The sequence below is a fragment of the Equus caballus genome, chromosome 28 (assembly GCF_041296265.1).
Source record: "Equus caballus isolate H_3958 breed thoroughbred chromosome 28, TB-T2T, whole genome shotgun sequence".
Taxonomy (NCBI): Eukaryota; Metazoa; Chordata; class Mammalia; order Perissodactyla; family Equidae; genus Equus; species Equus caballus.
Window position 1 is genome coordinate 23387292 of NC_091711.1, and position 18212 is coordinate 23405503.

The 18212-nt window shown below is 42.5% G+C and overlaps 1 long non-coding RNA gene across 1 annotated transcript; it reads right to left on the minus strand.

The window, feature by feature from the left end:
* Window positions 1–15716: 15716 nt before the first annotated feature.
* Window positions 15717–17797, minus strand: LOC102150922 (uncharacterized). The gene is made up of 2 exons (XR_002804590.2): window positions 16628–17797; window positions 15717–16503 (listed from the first exon to the last, which is right to left on the minus strand). It is a non-coding gene; the product is annotated as an uncharacterized lncRNA (long non-coding RNA).
* Between the last annotated feature and the right edge of the window lie 415 nt (window positions 17798–18212).

Below are 18212 nucleotides of genomic sequence, written 5' to 3' on the forward strand. Positions count from 1 at the left end.
CAGGTTGCTCAAGCACTAAGCAAAATAAATCAAAAGGACTAAGGCAGAAGACTGAAGCTAGTTCCTTCAGGAAAGCCCTGAGCTCTCTCTCCCTGGGATAGTTGATTCACACCGCTGCAGGCTGTTTACCTTTCATCTGTCCTTGTTTCATTGAAGTTATAATGAGCTAGGTGGGAAGGTACCAGATCGTGCCCTTTCTCAATGGGGAACAATTTGTCATGAACAGGGTCTGACAACTTGCCCATAGGCAGTCAGTTGAGAAGCCTCTCCAGATGCAGATCATTAGGAAGAATTTTCCAGGTGCCAAGTAGTTGCTGCTTCTGTTGCTTGTTTCAAGCCCTTAGAAAAGTGCAAATTATCCCAAAAGCCACTGGGCGAATGCCGTCTTGCCCGTAGGAGTAGCCTAACTCTGGAGAAGCATCACTTAGGAGACATCAATTTCCCTGAGCTTGTCCACACAAGACAGCTTGTGTGGGCCCCTGGGGAAATAGAGGCTATTGAAGAAAACATCGTCGTTTGGCATACAGGTCTGTCTTTCCCACCTTGTACGGCTTTTGCTACTAAGCAGATGGTGCTAAGGCACTTGTTAGGAGCCTGGGCCTAATTCAAGAGCATCTCTTTGCTTTCACTGAAGCTACTGAATTTGAGGGGACCTGGGGAGAATTAATATACCGCAATATTCCTCTAACATCTTTTCCCTGTGTGATACATCCATTCTCACCTGCTGTTTTCATATTGTACTCCTTTCATCCCTCTGTCTCATATTGAAAGCCTGCTGTGCTGGAACACCGCCTCTATCATTCTTAACAGGCTGCATACACCGTCAGAGTTTGGCAAATGGCGATGCCCTGCTAGTGGAAATCTTTTCCCAGGGCCTCCTTCCCAAATGCTCTGGGCCAGTAAGGGTTAACTAGAGTGCTGCCCATGAGCCTGTCTCTGGGAAGCTGACTTGTTCCCACGTGTCTGGCTTGGAACTTCTGCAGCCTGTTTCAACATCTTTTTGAGTTGGGCAAGGTTGCTGCAGGATAACTATGAGGGCAGACTTTAGTGAGAAAGTCAAAGCAAGGGTAGCAATTAGGCAATTAAATTGAAAGGTGCTCTTTCATAAACAATTCACTACAACTCCCATCGAATTTACACTCTGCCTCTTCTCCAAACTCACTTACAGATCCCTCTCTGCCCTTGGAGAAATTATTCCCCTCAATTCAAGTGTCTGAGAGAAGGCTGGACGGAAGGCAGGACTCCATTCCTAGCTATAGTTGCTGGCTTCTCCAACTACCGGCTACACACTCAAAAGAATCTTAATAACTCAGTTCAAAGACTTGTCATTAGGTAAAAACCCAAATTAGCACCTTTATTTGTGGGTCACAAATTCTTTGTACCTTATCAGTCTAGATTTACAGATAGATGATAGAAGATACATAGATAGATAGATAGATAGATACATAGATACATAGATAGATAAAGTAATGGTTGATTTTGTGTGCCAATTTGGCTGAGCCATGATGCCCAGATATTTGATCAAACATTATTCTGGATGTTTCTGTGAAGGTGTTTTTGTTTGGATGAGATTAACATTTAAATCAATGGGCTTTGAATAAAGCAGTTTACCATCTGTAATGTGTGTGGGCCTCATCCAATCAGTTGAAGGTCTTCATAGAACAAAGACTGACCACCCCTGAGCAAGAAGGAGTTCCGCCAGCAGACTGCCTTTGAACTCAAACTGCAACTCTTCCCTGAGCCTCTAGCCTGCTGGCTTACATCGTCAGAGTTTGGACTCTCCAAGACTCCACAATCCCGTGAACCAATTCCTTAAAATAAATCTCTTTCTCTCTCTGTCTCCATGTACACATTGTTAGTTCTGTTTCTCTGGAGAACCCTGACTAATGCAGATAAATACTCACATATATAGATACATAGATAGATAGATGATAGTTAATATGCCTTTTCCATATTGCCCTAAGAAGATTGCCCAGATAGGTAGATCGAAAGTTTGATACAGGGTGGAGGGGAGGGGTGGAAGGGTTTGCAGTGAATTATTTTTTGAGTGTAGACTCAAGGAAGGCCCTGCTTCCTCTCTAGCAGACAAAGCTAGGGTTACAGTGGGCCCAGGTAGTTGTTTGATGGTTTAAGCAAATCACCGTTCTCTGGTCCATTCTTATAAGAACACACTGAGTACCTTAGACGAGCCGATCCAGCCCAGCACTGCAGAACAGTCCTTGACAGGGCAACAGGAATACCCCTCTCTTCAAAAGAAATCCCCTCCCTGCCTTTCTGGGATACAACAGCCTCACTTGAACCACTTGCCTTTTTTGGCCTCCACGGATCTGTTTGAATAATTATTATTCATCGGCTGGGCCTTTCACAGAATTCTAGCTGTAAATAGCTCTCATCATCACCCCCAGCCCCACGGCTGGTAATGAAGAGAAATGTGTCGGGTAATGAGGAGAGCGGCCACCATTCTAGTAATGAAGAAAAATGGACAGAAATGCCGCAGGAATGGCACCTCCACTATTTCCTGCTGTAATTGGCACGAGGTAATTGCTTTTTCTCCTCCCTGCCTTCATCTTTGCGAATTCCTTCCAAATTCCTTCCATTCATCACGAAATAGAAAATTGAAGTAGTGTAATAAATTAAAAAAGGCAAAAGAGCCTAGCTTTGTGATGTCAGTCTTTACAGAAGGAAATAAGAACATTGACCAGGTTACTAACAAGGATAATGGTGGGGGGTGGAGGGGCATTCCCTTTTGTTGTTATATTTGTCATTACAGATTAAGCTTTCTTCCAACTACATACAAAGACAGACTCCAACAGGAATAACTTTGAATGTGCTCTAAACACGGATGCCACAGCCACTCATGCCACTGAAATGGCCCCCACTCAAGAGCAGTGGAAGGATCCACGAGCAGGACTTCTTTCCTTCCTCCTGCTGGTAAACCCAGGCCTAAGAGCAACAAAGAAGTTAGATTTGTATCTATAATGCCTCAGGTACCAAAATAAACCTTGTTAGGGCAATATTGACAAGGCATGTCATTCTTCTGGTTTGCCCATTTTCAGCACTAGGTTCTAGTTGGGGCTACTCCAGGTGCCATCTCTAGAAAGATCCTGAAACTCAAGATTTTATAAAACCATCAGGAGAATTAAAGACAATGACCAAGCCTCATGGAAAGAATCAAGTGCAATTAGTAGAATTAACTTAAGTATCTTCTATTCTTTTAGAAATACATTCACAAATCCTTTGATATTTCTCTGCTTCAGCTTCCCATGAGTGTGGGCTCAATTGAGTGACTTGCTTCCAGTGAATGGATGACAGAGGAAGTGATGGTGTGTCGCTTCCAGATTAGGTTACAAAAATACTGCAGCGGAGGCTGAAACAACCCGAATGTCCATCGACAGATGAATTGTAAATAAAATGTGTCTGTACATGCAATGGAATGTTATTCAGCCATAAAAAGGAATGAAATTCTGATACATGCTACAACATGAATGAATCTTGAAAACATTGTGCCAAGTGAAATAGCCAGACACGAAGGAACAAACGTTGTATGATTCTACTTTTACGAGGTACCTAAGACAGGGAAATTCACAGAGACAGAAGGTAGAATAGAGATCACCAGAGGTTGGGAGTAGGGAAATGGAATTATTGTTTAATGGGTACAGAGCTTCTGTTTGAGATGAGGAAAAGGTCTAGACGTGAATAGTGGTCATGGCTGCACAACAATATGAATGTACTTAATGCTGCTAAACTGTGCACTTGAAAACTGCTTAAATGGTGTTTATGTTATATATATTTTACCACAATAAAAAACTTCTAAAAAAAGAACTGTAGCTTTCATGTTGAGTGCTCTGTCTCTCTCTTTTTCTGTCCCTTGGACCACTCCCTCTGGGAGAAGCCAGCCACCATGTCTTGAGGCCAACCGGGCAACTCTATGGAGATGCTCACATGGCAAAGAACTAAGACTTCTGGACAACGCTAGTGAGGAATTGATGACTCCAGTAAGGGAGCCTTCTCAGAAGAAGATCCTCTAGGCGCATCCAAGTCTTCAGATGATGCAGCTCTGGCTGATATCTTGACTGTAATTTTGTTAGAGACCCTGAGCCAGAACCACCCGGCTGAGCCATTCTGGGATTTCTGACTCTCAGAAACGTAGGGTAATAAAGGTTTCCTGTTTTAAGCCACCAATCTTGGAGTAATTTGTTACACAGCAATAGATATTGAATATAGTATAACTTTATATGCACAAATTCATAATATTGAATAATATAAATTCACAATAATATTAGATGATAAAATTCATCTAAAACAACCTTCTACTTCTTTCCACAAAGCTAGCTACCGAGATTAAGAAAAATGTCTATGTCCTGATCTTATTTGTATCTTTTCCTTGCATTCATTTTGTTCTCTAAAATATGGCCATCCCCTTTCAGGTTCAATATGGTTCCCTTTCCCACATTTGTCTGTGTGGGAATGGGTATTTTTATGTCAACTGCAGAACGTTCTTGGTCTCTGTCTACAGTAATTCAAAATTCATAGTTCAAGTACAGAATCTGTATTTCAACTCTATATCTAGAACTCCAGATACTACTTGGTTATTGTAAAGATACTCACTAAATGGGAACTTCACAAACTAACCCCCACTCTGTTTTCTTTTCTTCTCTCTCTCATTCTTCCTAAATTCTGCCTATCCTCTATTACAGTGGTGACGAAAGCAATTTGTGTATAGTTCTGGAGTTTGTAATTACAATAGCTATCACCAAAAACTTCTTCTCCACTCGCCAATGTCTAGTATAGACTGACTGGGGACGATCTAAGCAGCATATAGCTGTAAGGTCTGGGGATCTGGTTGACCGAGGAATGGAAGTCACTGACCTTTTGAGGAATGACTCAGCTACTGGGGAAAGACCCAAGCAATAGCAAAAAGACCAAGTTGAGGTGGCGAATCATGAGGCAAATGGGAGGAGGAGACATGGAACAAAGTTTACAAAAATGGAGTAAGAAACAACAGGCTATGCTATGAAGTCAAAAATCTAAACCATTATCCGTAAATACTATGTTGCAGAGCATTCCTTTGATTTAGGTTCTTAAAGGAGCCAAAATAGGCTTGAAATCAGAAGGGATTGATATCAGAACTTCCTATGTGGCATTATTAAGGAGTCCATTCTTTTTTTCTCCCTCAAAAACACCACATGTACGTTAGTCATGTGTTGGCATCATTATGTGTTGGTGTCATATGTTCCTTTAAATATTTGTAAAGTAGCTTAAAGTAGGAGGCAGAAGACAAGGGCCCTAGGCACTCCTGTAGTCTGGTCTTAGAAGGTGACCAGATAACCTTTGAGATGGCATTTAGTCTCTCTGGGCTTCTATTGTGTCATCTGTAAAATGAGGTCATTTTACCCAAGATGTTTGGACTGGATCAAATGATCCATCGAAATTCCTTCTAACTAAAATCTGCAATTCTATGGGTTGAATTTTGATGCCCATATACTCCTCCAAAGGGTATTCCTGGGGAACCATCCTAGCATGGCTACCTGGACAGTTCAAATTGTTTCTTCATCTCCATATTATACATCCTCCAACTCAGAGCAGAAGCATAGCTCGTACCTAGAAAACTCGAGAGATACGAGTGGTTTAAGAGTAACCAGCAGGATTGTGAACACCTGCAGTCAGAGCTTTATTTCCAGGGAAGTTCTTGCCTTAGCAGGAAGGTGATACTCCAGGGGTGAACACTTGGCTGACTGTCCCCTTCAATCAGGATGACAAGCCTGGACACCCTACCCAGGGCAACAAGGGCATTTATAGGAAACTTGGTCTGGGATACACACAAGGATGGTGTAAAGCTAAGAAGAAAGAAAGAATTCCAGAGGCTACACTATGTCAACTTCACTGTTTTGACCAACTCCCATGGCAAATGAGTTTAGCCAGTGCTCAGACGTGTTTTGGGAATGTGAAAGAGCAAATAATTGCTTTTTTTTTCTTTTTAAGAGTTTTTTCCATTTCTCATCAAATGGAAGAATCCTTGTAAGTGAGTTCTCAGCCAGATGATGAGAATCTGCTGGTAGATCCAGAAGCCCTGTCTGATGATGCTCGCGTCAGTGGCCCCGGGGGTTGACAGCTTCCCCAGGGAAGAATGAAACATCTGCTGGAGAGCCCCTGCCCCCATACTTTGACCTTAAAGCCTTAGGGGAAATGGAAAGCAGCTTCTCTTGACAAAAAGGTTGGGAATCCCTGCTGTAATGTATCACTGTTTCTTTAAGGCTTCCGTGCAAATGAAAGATGTTCCCAAGCAGAGATAGGTCAAATCTATTAAGAGAGCAGGTGAGGCATTTCTCTCCTGACAACTGGATGACAGAAAAGAACATGTTGGACAAAACAAGAGTATCTTTCTGTTTGTTTGATTTTGTTTCACATTTATTTATGGAACACGAGGGAGAAATAATTTAATTTGAGTATGGAGATAGCTAATTATTAGAAGAAAAGAGGAGGGGCCGGCCTGGCATAGTGGTTAAGTTCATACGCTCTGCTTTTGCAGCCCAGGGTTCGCAGGTTCAGATCCCTGGCACAGACCTACACACGGCTCATCAAGTCATGCTGTGGCGGTGTCCCACATATAAAATAGAGGAAGATTGGCACAGATGTTAGCTCAGTAACGATCTTCCTCAAGCAAAGAGAGGACGATTGGCAATAGATGTTAGCTCAGGGCCAATATTCCTCACCAAAAAAGAAGAAGAAGAAGAAGAAAAGAGGAAAAAGTTTCAAAGATGGAGCTCCCTGTAGTTTACACATTGTATAAACTTGCTGCGTCTTCCTTCAGCCTTTCCTATCTCCCTTCCCTCGGAAGTTGTGTTTCCATCCTTTCAGCTCCCAGAGAATCATCTCAAAGCTGAGTTTCATTAGCACTGGCCTAAAAGATATTTTATTCTTCTCTCCAGCCCCCAAATGGACTATCTTACCAGAAAGCGTTCCATTATTAGGAGGGAGGGGATGAGCTGAGCAAGACTTTCTCCAAACTACAGCCACATTTTTATATTAATCTACCATCTGCCTTATTTACAGGGAAGTTCTTCTTAGCGGGAAGGTTGCACTCCAAGGGGTGAAAACAGAATGTCTATGAGGATTCATCAGATAATGTCCAAAAAGCCTGTTGGGGGGTCTTGCAAAATGCAACTAAAGGTGGTGCAGAGATTTCCTAAATCTGAGATTTAAGGCTTATCTTTGATGCTCCCTGGACACTCACAGTGTTTGGTAATATAGAGGAAGGAGAAATATTAAACAATTTTTATTTCAGCTGACCTTTTACAGAGACAAGATGTAATTTTGTTTGAATTCTCCATTTCGGTAGAGGACAATAAAAGCTGGGCAGGAGTTTTGCCCAACACTTGGTGAGGTTTACACTCAACTGCCTTTGTTAGACTGGCATTTTATATTAAATCAATAAAGCATGGTTATTAAGACACCAGACTGCTACAACTTTTGGAAGATCCTTAACCAAGAAACTTTTTCTGGACCACTAGAGTCTCTGTGACTGTAAAAGTCTGATGTACTTGAAAGATCCATTCCAGCCCTGGAGGTATTATAGTGGAATGATCTGGAATCGGACTAGCTGGATTTAAAGATTAGCCTTTCCATTTGCTTACAAATGCTGTGCTTTTGAGAGACCGTAGATCCCAGAGGTTAAGAATTTAGGCTTTGGAGCCAGACTGCTTGGGTTGGACCCCTGCTTCCACCATTTACTTCCTGGATGATCTTAGTGAAGTTCTTCTTCCCTCTGGGCCTCAGTTTCATCATCTGTGAAATGGGGATATTAATGGCATCTAATTTCCAAATGTTGGGGGGAGGATAAAATAAATTGATGCATGTAGAGCGCTTCAAGCAATGTCTGGCTCAGAGTAAGTACTCGATAGATGTTATCTATAGTGATTGCTATTACTCCTTCTAAATTTTCAGCATTCCAGCCGATACCAGGCAAAATCAACAAACAAAGGGAGCTAACCAAGGAGAACTCAGGAAAATGCTGAGTTTGGCAACACTGGGAATCAGGCAAAACTTACCCTTTGACATCCTCTCTACATTTCACTCTCTTCTATTGCTGTCCAGGTTCCTCCTGTAACACTGCACCCACGTCTCGGTTTCTTCCCTGCTCCCCTCCAAACCCACCCTTCATGGATCAACTTGTACCCACAGTAGTTCCATTCCTTCAGGACTTTGCTCTGAGCCAGGTGATAATAAGAAAAAATATCAAATCTGGTTTAGGGTATTAATGAACGCTGATAGATTGATGTTACGTTTTGGGGATATCACATTTGCATTTTACAAAATCAAGATTGCCTTATCATCAGGGGGAGTGACCAAAACTGAGAACTTCAGGTCATGTGAGAGATGGGTAAGGATGATATTTTGGGGGATGCAGGTCATTCGGTTTTCCTTGAATCACAGATGAGCTGCTGTTTGGATAACCCACAGGACTTGTCCCAAAGTCACCTGTTTAATAGAAAGCATCATAGACAGACTTTGAGGCTAAAGCAGAACACACTGTGCTTCAACACAACGTTATTAGGTTGACAGACATGGCATCAAGGCCCCAGTGGTACTAGTCCCACAGCTCCCAGGGCTGCTGTCGACAAGTCATGACAAATCGGACTGGCCAAATGCTTCAGTCGCATCTCATCTTCCTGAAGACGTAGGTACACCTGCTGAAGATGTTCCAAACAGAGGAAAGCCAAGACTGCAGAAGAGAGCTAGCAAATGGAAAAAAACGGCAAAAGTCCAGCACCAACTATTATAGCCCCGGGATAGCCGCATTCAGAATGAGAACAAGGGGTACTTGAGTTCTAGATCCATGTCTGCCACTGACTGAGCATGTTTTTAAACAAGCCAAGTCACTTTACCTTGGAGGGTCCTATCTGCAAAACTAGGGGAGAGATGCTGTAGAGTAGTCTTCCTTCAGCCTCCCCAGTCAGAGGTCCCCTGTTCAAACCCCACAGAGCAATTTAGGTACCTCTACAGACAGGCAAAGGAAGGCAGTGGGGTTTCCTGCTCAAAGAAAGCAATGAAGAAATTAAGATGCTGAGATTAATCCGAGGGAGAGGAAAGTAGTGCAGAATAAGGTCAAGAGTAGGAAGATTGGATACAACACCACCAGCTAGAAGGCTTTTGTAGTAAAAAATGTGGTCAAATAAGGTAGCGTAGGCAAGTGACTCTCAGCACTGGTGGTACCTTAAGGGGCTTTAAAAAATTTAGATGCCCAGTCTCTATCCCATAGGAGATACATGGACCTTTCTGAGTCTAGGGTCTAAGCCTCAGTAGAATGTAAAAATTCCCCATGTAATCCCAATGTTCAGCCAGTGGTGAAAACCACCAGTGGCCGACTAGTATGGTTTAGAACAATGAAAAGGAAGAGTTGTATGTAAGAGACTTCTGAAAGTGCTCTGAGAGGATGGTTAACTGATTAGACAGGAGAGATGAAGTTCGGGACAGAAAACAACTTAGATCTCAAGCAAGGGTGCCTAAGAGAACGGGGAGGTCGTGACACCATGGTGGAGGGGAAATGGTTTTGGAAGGAGGATGAGTTTGAACGGAAATGGTTAGCAGGATAACCGAGTGATTCCATCTCTTTACAATATCCAAAGTAATGAGCAGCATCGTATCTAATCTGATCAGAAAATTTAACCTTTAATCGACTATTCATTAGCTTTTATCAAAAGCCCAGCTGAAACAAAATGGCAGTACAAGAAAGACAGACTAAGAGGGTGCCATATATTTCTTCAGCGTTTCTTTGTTTGGTTTGGCATAATTTCTTCTGGAGGGTTGTAAGTTCTTTGCACATCCCTGAATGCTATGGACCTAATTCCAAGAAAAAATATCATTAGAAATCTACACATAAACTTTTGTATGGAGCCCAGGTTAAGAATCTCTTTTTTAGATAAGGACGAAAGGGGGCACCGAGCCAAACAGTTTTTGTTGTTGTTATTATTACTATTATTGTTATTGTTATTCTAAGATGGAAAGCTACAGACAGAAGAGAGATATAAGTAGGGAAGAAGAGACAGTCAGAAAAGAGGTGTTAAATGGATGGCTTTTTTTTTTTTTCTAACAATGAGTCTCAAGAAGAAGAATTATCTTACCTAAATGCTTTGGAGTGTCTCACATCTTCTCTCTGTTCTTTATTATTTGGTTAAAATGTTAATGTATTGTGTGCACCTGTCCTTAGCTTTGTCCTTAAAACATCCTGGCAGCCACAAGAAAACACGGCAGCTCATGATAACTATCTGCATTTTTAATAATGCCTAGCTTTTCCTGCAAATAGGATTTCAGTACCTAGAACTTTTGATTTGGAAAATGAAACAGCTCTTGTTGGTTTTAATGGAAAAAGGCAGCTTGATTTCCAACGCTCTGCTTTAATTTGGGTTTTACCAGCCAGTGATTTTATTGAAAGTGAAATCTATATCCCCGTTTAGCTTTAGCATCTCAACTCTAAAATGGGAAAATCACAGCTTCAGTAACAGAATTGAGAATGAGGTCCTGGCATCTTTCTTAAGAGGAATTTGGATAGGATACGACTTCTCGGTGAATGCTCACAAATTACTCACGCCGTATGTCTAAACATACACAACAGGTTTCGAAAACCTAGTTGAATTCAATGAAATAATTAGGTATGAAGAAAATAACCTGGGCATCTTTGCCAAATTCTTATCAATATGGGCAATACTTGCTCCAAGCCATGAAGGAAGGAGGGTCAAGGTCATGACCAAGATGGAAATTGTGTGCCCAAGCTCTCTTTATCCCCAGGAGGAAGTTTTGTGCTTTCCTGCACTACCCAGAGAGGGGTCCATACGGTGGTGTTCTGGGTTATCATCATAACTTAGAGGTAACTTTCACATGTCCAGAGCCCTTGATGTCCTACAAATGAAGGAGGAGGAGGTCCTCAAACTCCTTATAGCAGAAACCCACTTAGGTGGCACCAACCTTGACTTCCAAGTGGAACAGTACATCTACGAAGGGAAAGTGATGACTTCTGCATCATAAATCTGACGACAACCTGAGAGAAGCTTCTGGTGGCAGCTCATGCCATTGCTGCCATTGAAAACCCAACAGAAGTCAGCGTCAAATTCCCCAGGAATACTGGCCAGTGAGGTGTGCTGAAGTTTGCTGCTGCCGCTGCAGCCACTCCTATTGCTGGGTGCTTCATTTCTGGAACCTTCACTATCCAGATCCAGGCAGCCTTCTGGAAGCCGCGACTTCAGGTGGTTACTGATCCCAGGGTTGACCACCAGCCTCTCAGCAGTGTCTTATCTTAACCTGTCTGCCATCACTCTGTGTAACACAGACGCTCCTCTGCACTGGGTAGACATTGCCATCCGTGCAACAACAAGGGATCTCACTCAGTGGTTCTGATGTAATGGATGCGGGTGGAGAAATTCTGTGCGTGACACCGTCTCCCGTGAACATCCATGGGAGGTCATGCCTGGTGTCTACTCTATAGAGATCCTGGGGAGATTGAAAAGGAAGAGCAGGACACTGCTGAAGAGGCTGTGACCCAGGAGGAAGCCCTGACTTTGGCAGTGACAGGGAATTACTTTCCAAAAGTTCCTCTCTTCTTGATGCCTAAATTTACAGGGGTCACGACAAAGACCCTCAAGAATCTACTTCACCTGAATCGGGGTAGAAATGGCTTAGAAAACATACGAGAGCCTCCTACTAATATGGTGCATATAGTAATGGGGCATCTGGAGTCTGGGGTCAGCCAGCACCTCCGGAAGAGCCTCAGAACCCCATCCTAGCCGGGTCCTTCTGAGAAAGGAGACAAAAGCAGAGATCTTGGCATCCAGTGGAAGTGGATTTCAATCCCAGAAACACCACTGACTGGCTGAACAGACTTTGAAAGGTCACTTAACATCCCTGAACCTGTTTTTCTTGATTGTACAAGGGAGGTAATAATATTCAGCTAATGGATTAAATGCTGCGAAAATACAAGGCTTAGACAAGGTCTTCAATCCACTTCCGTTCCCCTTTCCTGGGCTCCCCTCCTCCCTGCCCCCTCCACTCCTTCTTGAGTCACAGCCAAGAATTGTATTTTCCTGGTCAAGGAGTGAGAATTCTGTTTGTCATGTGCAGACTCAGGGTAGAGAGTACCCTTACTTCACAGGGGGCTGGAAATTCACAGTAACTGGAAGATTCCATTTCAAACATTTCATTTGTTCTCTTTTTTTCTGTTTTACTTTCTCCTCCATTTTACAACACAGGCACTGTGCCTTGGCATTTGCAATTTTACTTTTTTATTTCTACAGGTGTAGGTGGATTGATTTAAGAAGAGAAATGGTGGCACAAAAGAGAAGATGTTTCCAAATGTAGAATTCATTTCAGAAAAGGGGGTGTTTTTCATGATTAGCTAACATTTGAATGCTTGCTAAGTGCCAGGCGCTATTCTGCATGTGCCACACATGTCAATCCACTTAATTCTCACAAGACTATGAACTGAGTACTTGCCTTAGTACACGAGGAAACTGAGGCACAGAGAGGTTAAGTAAATTATGCAAGGTCACACAGCTAATAAGTGGCAGTACTAAGAGTTGAACCCAGGTAAAATCCAGATTTAAACTCACTTTCAGAATACCACATATGCTCTCTACCACTTCAGGAGCTATGTATCTCCTTTCGCCAGGAGCGCAATACATGGAAAATTGAGGGAAGATAGGAGAAAACACAGCTAAGAAAATTCATCAGGATGGATATTTGAAATAGATGTTGATCTTACGTAATTGAAATTTGATGCTGCTTTCAAATATTTATAATAGAAACACTAATGTTTTGTATACGAGCACGAGCAGGTAACACAGTCTGAGCAGCCTTTGATGTTCTAAGTAATGATGTCAGAAAGCCAACTGCGACTCCTGAGAAAGTGTTTGGGGTTTTCTTTATTTCCCTGTGCTAATATTCCTTGACCAAAAACAATCTCAAGGTTTCCAAGGGTGGCCAGAACATCCAGCCCACTTTCTTTGAAGGGGGAAATATTTCCATTTTGTGAAGACGAAGTGGACATTTTCTTGGCTGCCTATTTGATAGTGTTTCTGTACTGGAAATACCTACATTTCTTCTTCCTGACCCAGACTTCTAGAATTTCTTTCTTTCTTTTTTACCTAAAAGAGACCATTGATACCATTTACTGGCTCTCCTTTCGATGGTAATGAAGAAGGAGAGGTCAAATAATTTCTGTTCTCTCACTTATCAAGGAGCCAATCTAGGACTGGAATCCCGGTCTGACTCCTCATCTAGCTCTGCCACTCAGACACATGTGTTTCTTTCTCTCACACACAGGCTCTTTTTGGCTACCAGTAAACACACTGACCTTTGAAATATGGAAAGAAAAGCGCTTTGAAATAAAACTGGCACAAACAGCGGTTAGACAGCCGTCATCTGGAGGCCGAAACAAAGAGAGGCATAGTTTTCAAGCTGTCTTCGTAATTACGCGAAGCAGCTATCACTCCGGCCTCAGTCTGAGCATTACCCCCCAAACAAACAGCGAGGTTTGAGAAAGCACATAGGCCACTTTGTTGCCCTAGCATACTAGGGGGTGGAAAGCCCCCCCAGCTAAAAATCACATGTGGCTGGGACTATTTTCCAGCGCTCCAGGCTCTTTCCTTTCTTCCTTCCCCATTAAAACCCTCTGCTCTTCTTGGCAAAGGCCTTCAGGTGAGGTAAGTGCCAATTAACAACAAAGAGCTTGATGTATTTCAAGTTTATGACATAGAGCTGGGTTCTCATGAAATATATTCTTCTTCTCTGGTCCAGAAGCTTCAATGGGCAGACAGCGAGCATTCTAAAGTGTGGTTGAAATTTGGTTCATTTTTGCAAAACTGCCCTAAAAATGATTTCTCTTTTTGGGATCTGCTCTAACAGAAAGCCAGGCAAATAAACCCCAGCAAAGGGCAAAACCGATTCTGAAAACTTCAGCCGCAAAGATAACTGGAGCAGAAGGCTCAGGAAATTGGGGTTTTGGAAAAAGTGGTCTTAAATTTCTCATGGATTTTTGGGAAATAAATACAGCTAGATTTCAGCATGAGTAGGAGAGATGGGAATATCTAATCCAAAGAATCTCAAAAGCCTTTTCCAGCTTTCAAATGTGGATGTGATTTTTCTGTCCTAGGAATGGTTTTAGTCATGTTACAATCATTTGAGTGTTATCACCTTGGTTTACGAAACATATTTTTGTGACATCTTCTTAGGCCTAAGAGATCTGAGATCTGACTTGACATCTCAAATCCCGTAAATACCAAGAGGTTTGGCAATAGGAACATTAATGGGTTAAAATATATTCCAAAACAATTCCTCTAATTATTAATTGTACTCGGTTGTTTAATATTTTCAGCGCCTGGTGAATTTAGCAAAGGGAATGACAGATGCATATTAAAATGCATGCAAATACTATACACAAGCCACATTTTAATATATTGTTTTGCATTCATAATTTTAGTCTTGTGATTTGTATTTTCCTTTGCTTGGGAACAAAGACTTTCTTCTTTCCCCACTTGGGAAACAAGGCAAGATTTGTTTCTGCCAGCATCCTAATAGTATTCCTGAAAAAGCAGCAGACTTACTGGTTCAGGAACTGCTCTCCACCACCTGCTTATGGGCCCCTTCAACAGGGGCTGCATTTACAATGCATTGAAAAGGTGAAAATATGCAATCAATCAGTTGCTTTATTGCATAGTGACAGGCAATCATATTTTTTGTTGTATTAAAACTGAATAGACTGCTTTTTCAAAAAATTAAGCTGTTTAAATGTACAATCTCTTTTCAAAGACAGGGTGTGGCAGAGTATCTGCTATACACTCACCAAGTCCCATTCTGTTTTAATCCGGGGTCACAGATAGAACACATTTCCCAGCCTCCCGTGCAATTAGCTGATTTCGGGTTGATGGAATGTGGGCCAAAGTAATGCACACTGTCCAAGCGTGCCCACTAGGATCTCCTGGGCAGTCCCCTACCCTGGTGCTCTTTCCTTGCTCCTGACCTCCTGGCATGATGCAGAGGATCAGGTGGAGAGCGCCAAGGGCATAAGGAGGAGCCTCTGAATGGAAGGAGGTTGGGTCCTGGGAAAAACCATATAGAGCAGTCTCTCTGCCCCCATCCATCTCCTCTGACCAATGACTCACAATAGACTATGACACATGTTCATCATATGGTAGCCAGCCTCCACTGGTCGCATCTCCTGGTATTCATACCCTCGCACAGTCAGCTACCCCATGGTACCAGCATCGGTCTGCGGGACCAATAGCATACGGCGGAAGTGATGGTGTTTCACTTCTTAGATGAGGTTATAAAAGACTGTAGCTTCTGTCTTGGATGCTTTATTGTTCATTCTCTTTCTCTTTCTCATCACTTTCTCTGGGGGAAGCCAGCTGCCATGTCTTGAGGTCCCTTAGGCAGCCTGTGGGGAGGCCCACATTGGAAGGAACGAAGACCTCCTTCTTGCAAATCCTCACAAATCAGATGAGTGAACTAGGAAAAGAATTCTCCAGCTCCAGCTGATCCTTCAAATGACTGTAACTCCAGCAGGTAGTTCGAATACAGCTTTGTGAGAGACACCACGCTAGAACCACCCAGCTAAGCTGCTCCTGGATCCTCAACTCTCTGAAACTGTGAGATAATAAATGCTTGTTGTTTTAAACTGCTAAGTTTTGGGATCATTTGCTACAAAGCAATAGACAACTAATACAATGTGAATAAGAAATAAACCTTTATTGAGCCACTGAGACATTGGGACTGTTTGTTACAGTACTTAAACACTGACTGATACAGAGGGCAATGCTTACAGTAACGATGCGCGTACTAGGAAGAACACTGTAAGGTTTCTGAGGATAAAGGCTTTGGTTTGTTCTTCTTTGAGCTATCACTACCTAACATAGTGCCCGGTCAAGAGTGGGCATTGAACAAATGATAAATAATGAATGTGGCTTCCAGTAAGATGCATTATGTGGTCTTACATATGGCACATGCAAGGTCAACACATTAGAACAATTTTTTTTTTAAGGCTAGATGGAATCAACTGCACTTTACTCAGGGTCAGAAAAATCCTGGGATTGTATTCCTATCAAACGCAGAGATGGTGGTTGCCAAACATTCATGTAAAGAAGAGAAAAACTCAATCATCTGGTTATGTTTGTGTTTCTAGATAATCATGCTGATGTTTGTATGGACCCGCTCCTGTTCTAACAGGTACAAGTCTTCATTTGTTTAGTCCTTATAACAACCTGATAAAGAGTATGCTATTGCTCTTCTGATTTTCCTGATGAGGAAATAGGCTCAGGAAAGTGAAGCACATTGGCCCGGGTCACAGAGCAATTCCACGGCAGCCTGTGCTTGGTCTCTGGACTTGCAAACTGCAAGGATCCTGAAGTTATCCATTATAGTATATTGCTCCCTCGATTAATTCTCAAAACAGACAGGATAGAGCTGCAAAGTCCAGAAAAGAGCTGCTGAACCCATGGAGTGGATGAAGAGATATTCCTGTGAGGACAGAACAGAGTAATCAAGACTTTTAGGCCTTGAGAGATTCACGTCAAGAGGAACTATGAGCAAAGTTGATAAAATCCCTAAGGACGTCAATTTACTCACTCAAACTGATACACACCATAGGCATGGGCCTCCCTTGAAGCTTGTCAGAGGTGGTTTAGAAGACCTTAAGTGGACGCTGCTTGTAGATGGTTGGGTACATCCCCCTCTGCCTCATGTCAGCTGCGCAGAGACTAGGCCCACCTCCCCAGAAGGTGCGACAGAAAAAGAAAAAGAAAAAGTATCCAGAACCACAGGGCAACCAGCTCCACATGGAGCAGCCAAGAGGAGGAGGCTCGGCTCCCTGCTAATTGGTAAAACCTTCACAACAAATTCCTTCCAATGCTTGCAAGTCAGTGCTTGCCGCAGAGGAATCCAGAATGGGCCAAAGGCGTCCCCGAAATGGATAGACATCTCTGTGTCTGCCTCTCCTGCCGGCCCCATTTTTGCTTGTTTTTCATGGGGCCGTGTGTGCGGTGAGGATGCTGGGTATGTATTTGCTGGAGGCAGCTCCCTGAGTTCTCTCAGCCCAGCCTTGTGGGAAGGAGTGGAAGCTGGTGTTTACAAGGAACACTGCCAATGGGCTAATGAGAATTTTTCATGACTTTTGGATGTTTGCAGAGCTAAAGGCTTTTGGAAACTGATTCCAAGGCAGACCTAGAGTCTTAGAGACAAGGATAATGACCTGTGGAAAGAAGCTGTGACTAATACAGAAAAACCTCATTTATTCTGATTTTTATGAATTCTGGTTGCCAAAATATGCTCTTCTCAATCTTAGATAGTGAGATTTTTCATCTGAAACAGTCAATGCTAGGGCAGAGTTTTAAATTTATCTTTACTTCATGAGGCAATGGATTTTCCAAAGAAATGAATGATATATTAGCCTTCGGCAAGGAGAATGTTAAAGTTGTGTAGTGGGACCAGCCTGGTGGCACAGCGGTTAAGTGCACACGTTCCACTTCTTGGCAGCCCGGGGTTCACCGGTTCAGATACTGGGTGCGGACATGGTACCGCTTGGCAAAAGCCATGCTGTGGTAGGCGTCCCACATATAAAGTAGAGGTAGATGGGCACAGATGTTAGCTCAGGGCCAGCCTTCCTAAGCAAAAAGAGGAGGACTGGCAGTAGTTAGCTCAGGGCTAGTCTTCCTCAAAAAAAAAAAAGTTGTGTAGAATAATACAGCATTTAAAAAAAAGCAGAAGGACTATTTACACAAAAAGAAATCCATATAGCCGTTACAAATCACGCTAAATAAATTATTTAAGCAGACTCTCAAGGATGTAATTGTAACAGGAACTAAGTTTGAATTCTTACACTTAAAAATAAGATTGGATGCTTTATAACGGTCCACAATTCAGACCAGTCATGTATTTATGCTAGTAGTTTTATCCCAATCATTCTGAATCGACGAAGTCTTGCTAGAGACCTAAAGAGCCTACACTTATGCATCGTCATACTCCTTTCCAGCTGTGGCTCACAAAATCAATTCTTTGGCATTAATTCAACACTTTTAAGCTTTTCCATTAGAAAAAAGATAATTTTTTCAAAACAGCCAACGATTGTCATTGTATAAATAAAGTCAAGGTCCCCTAACAAATGGCTCCCTGGTGTGCAAAAGGCCTTGTTCAAAGCCACCCCCTAAGTGAAAGGGCAGCCTTGATGAGAG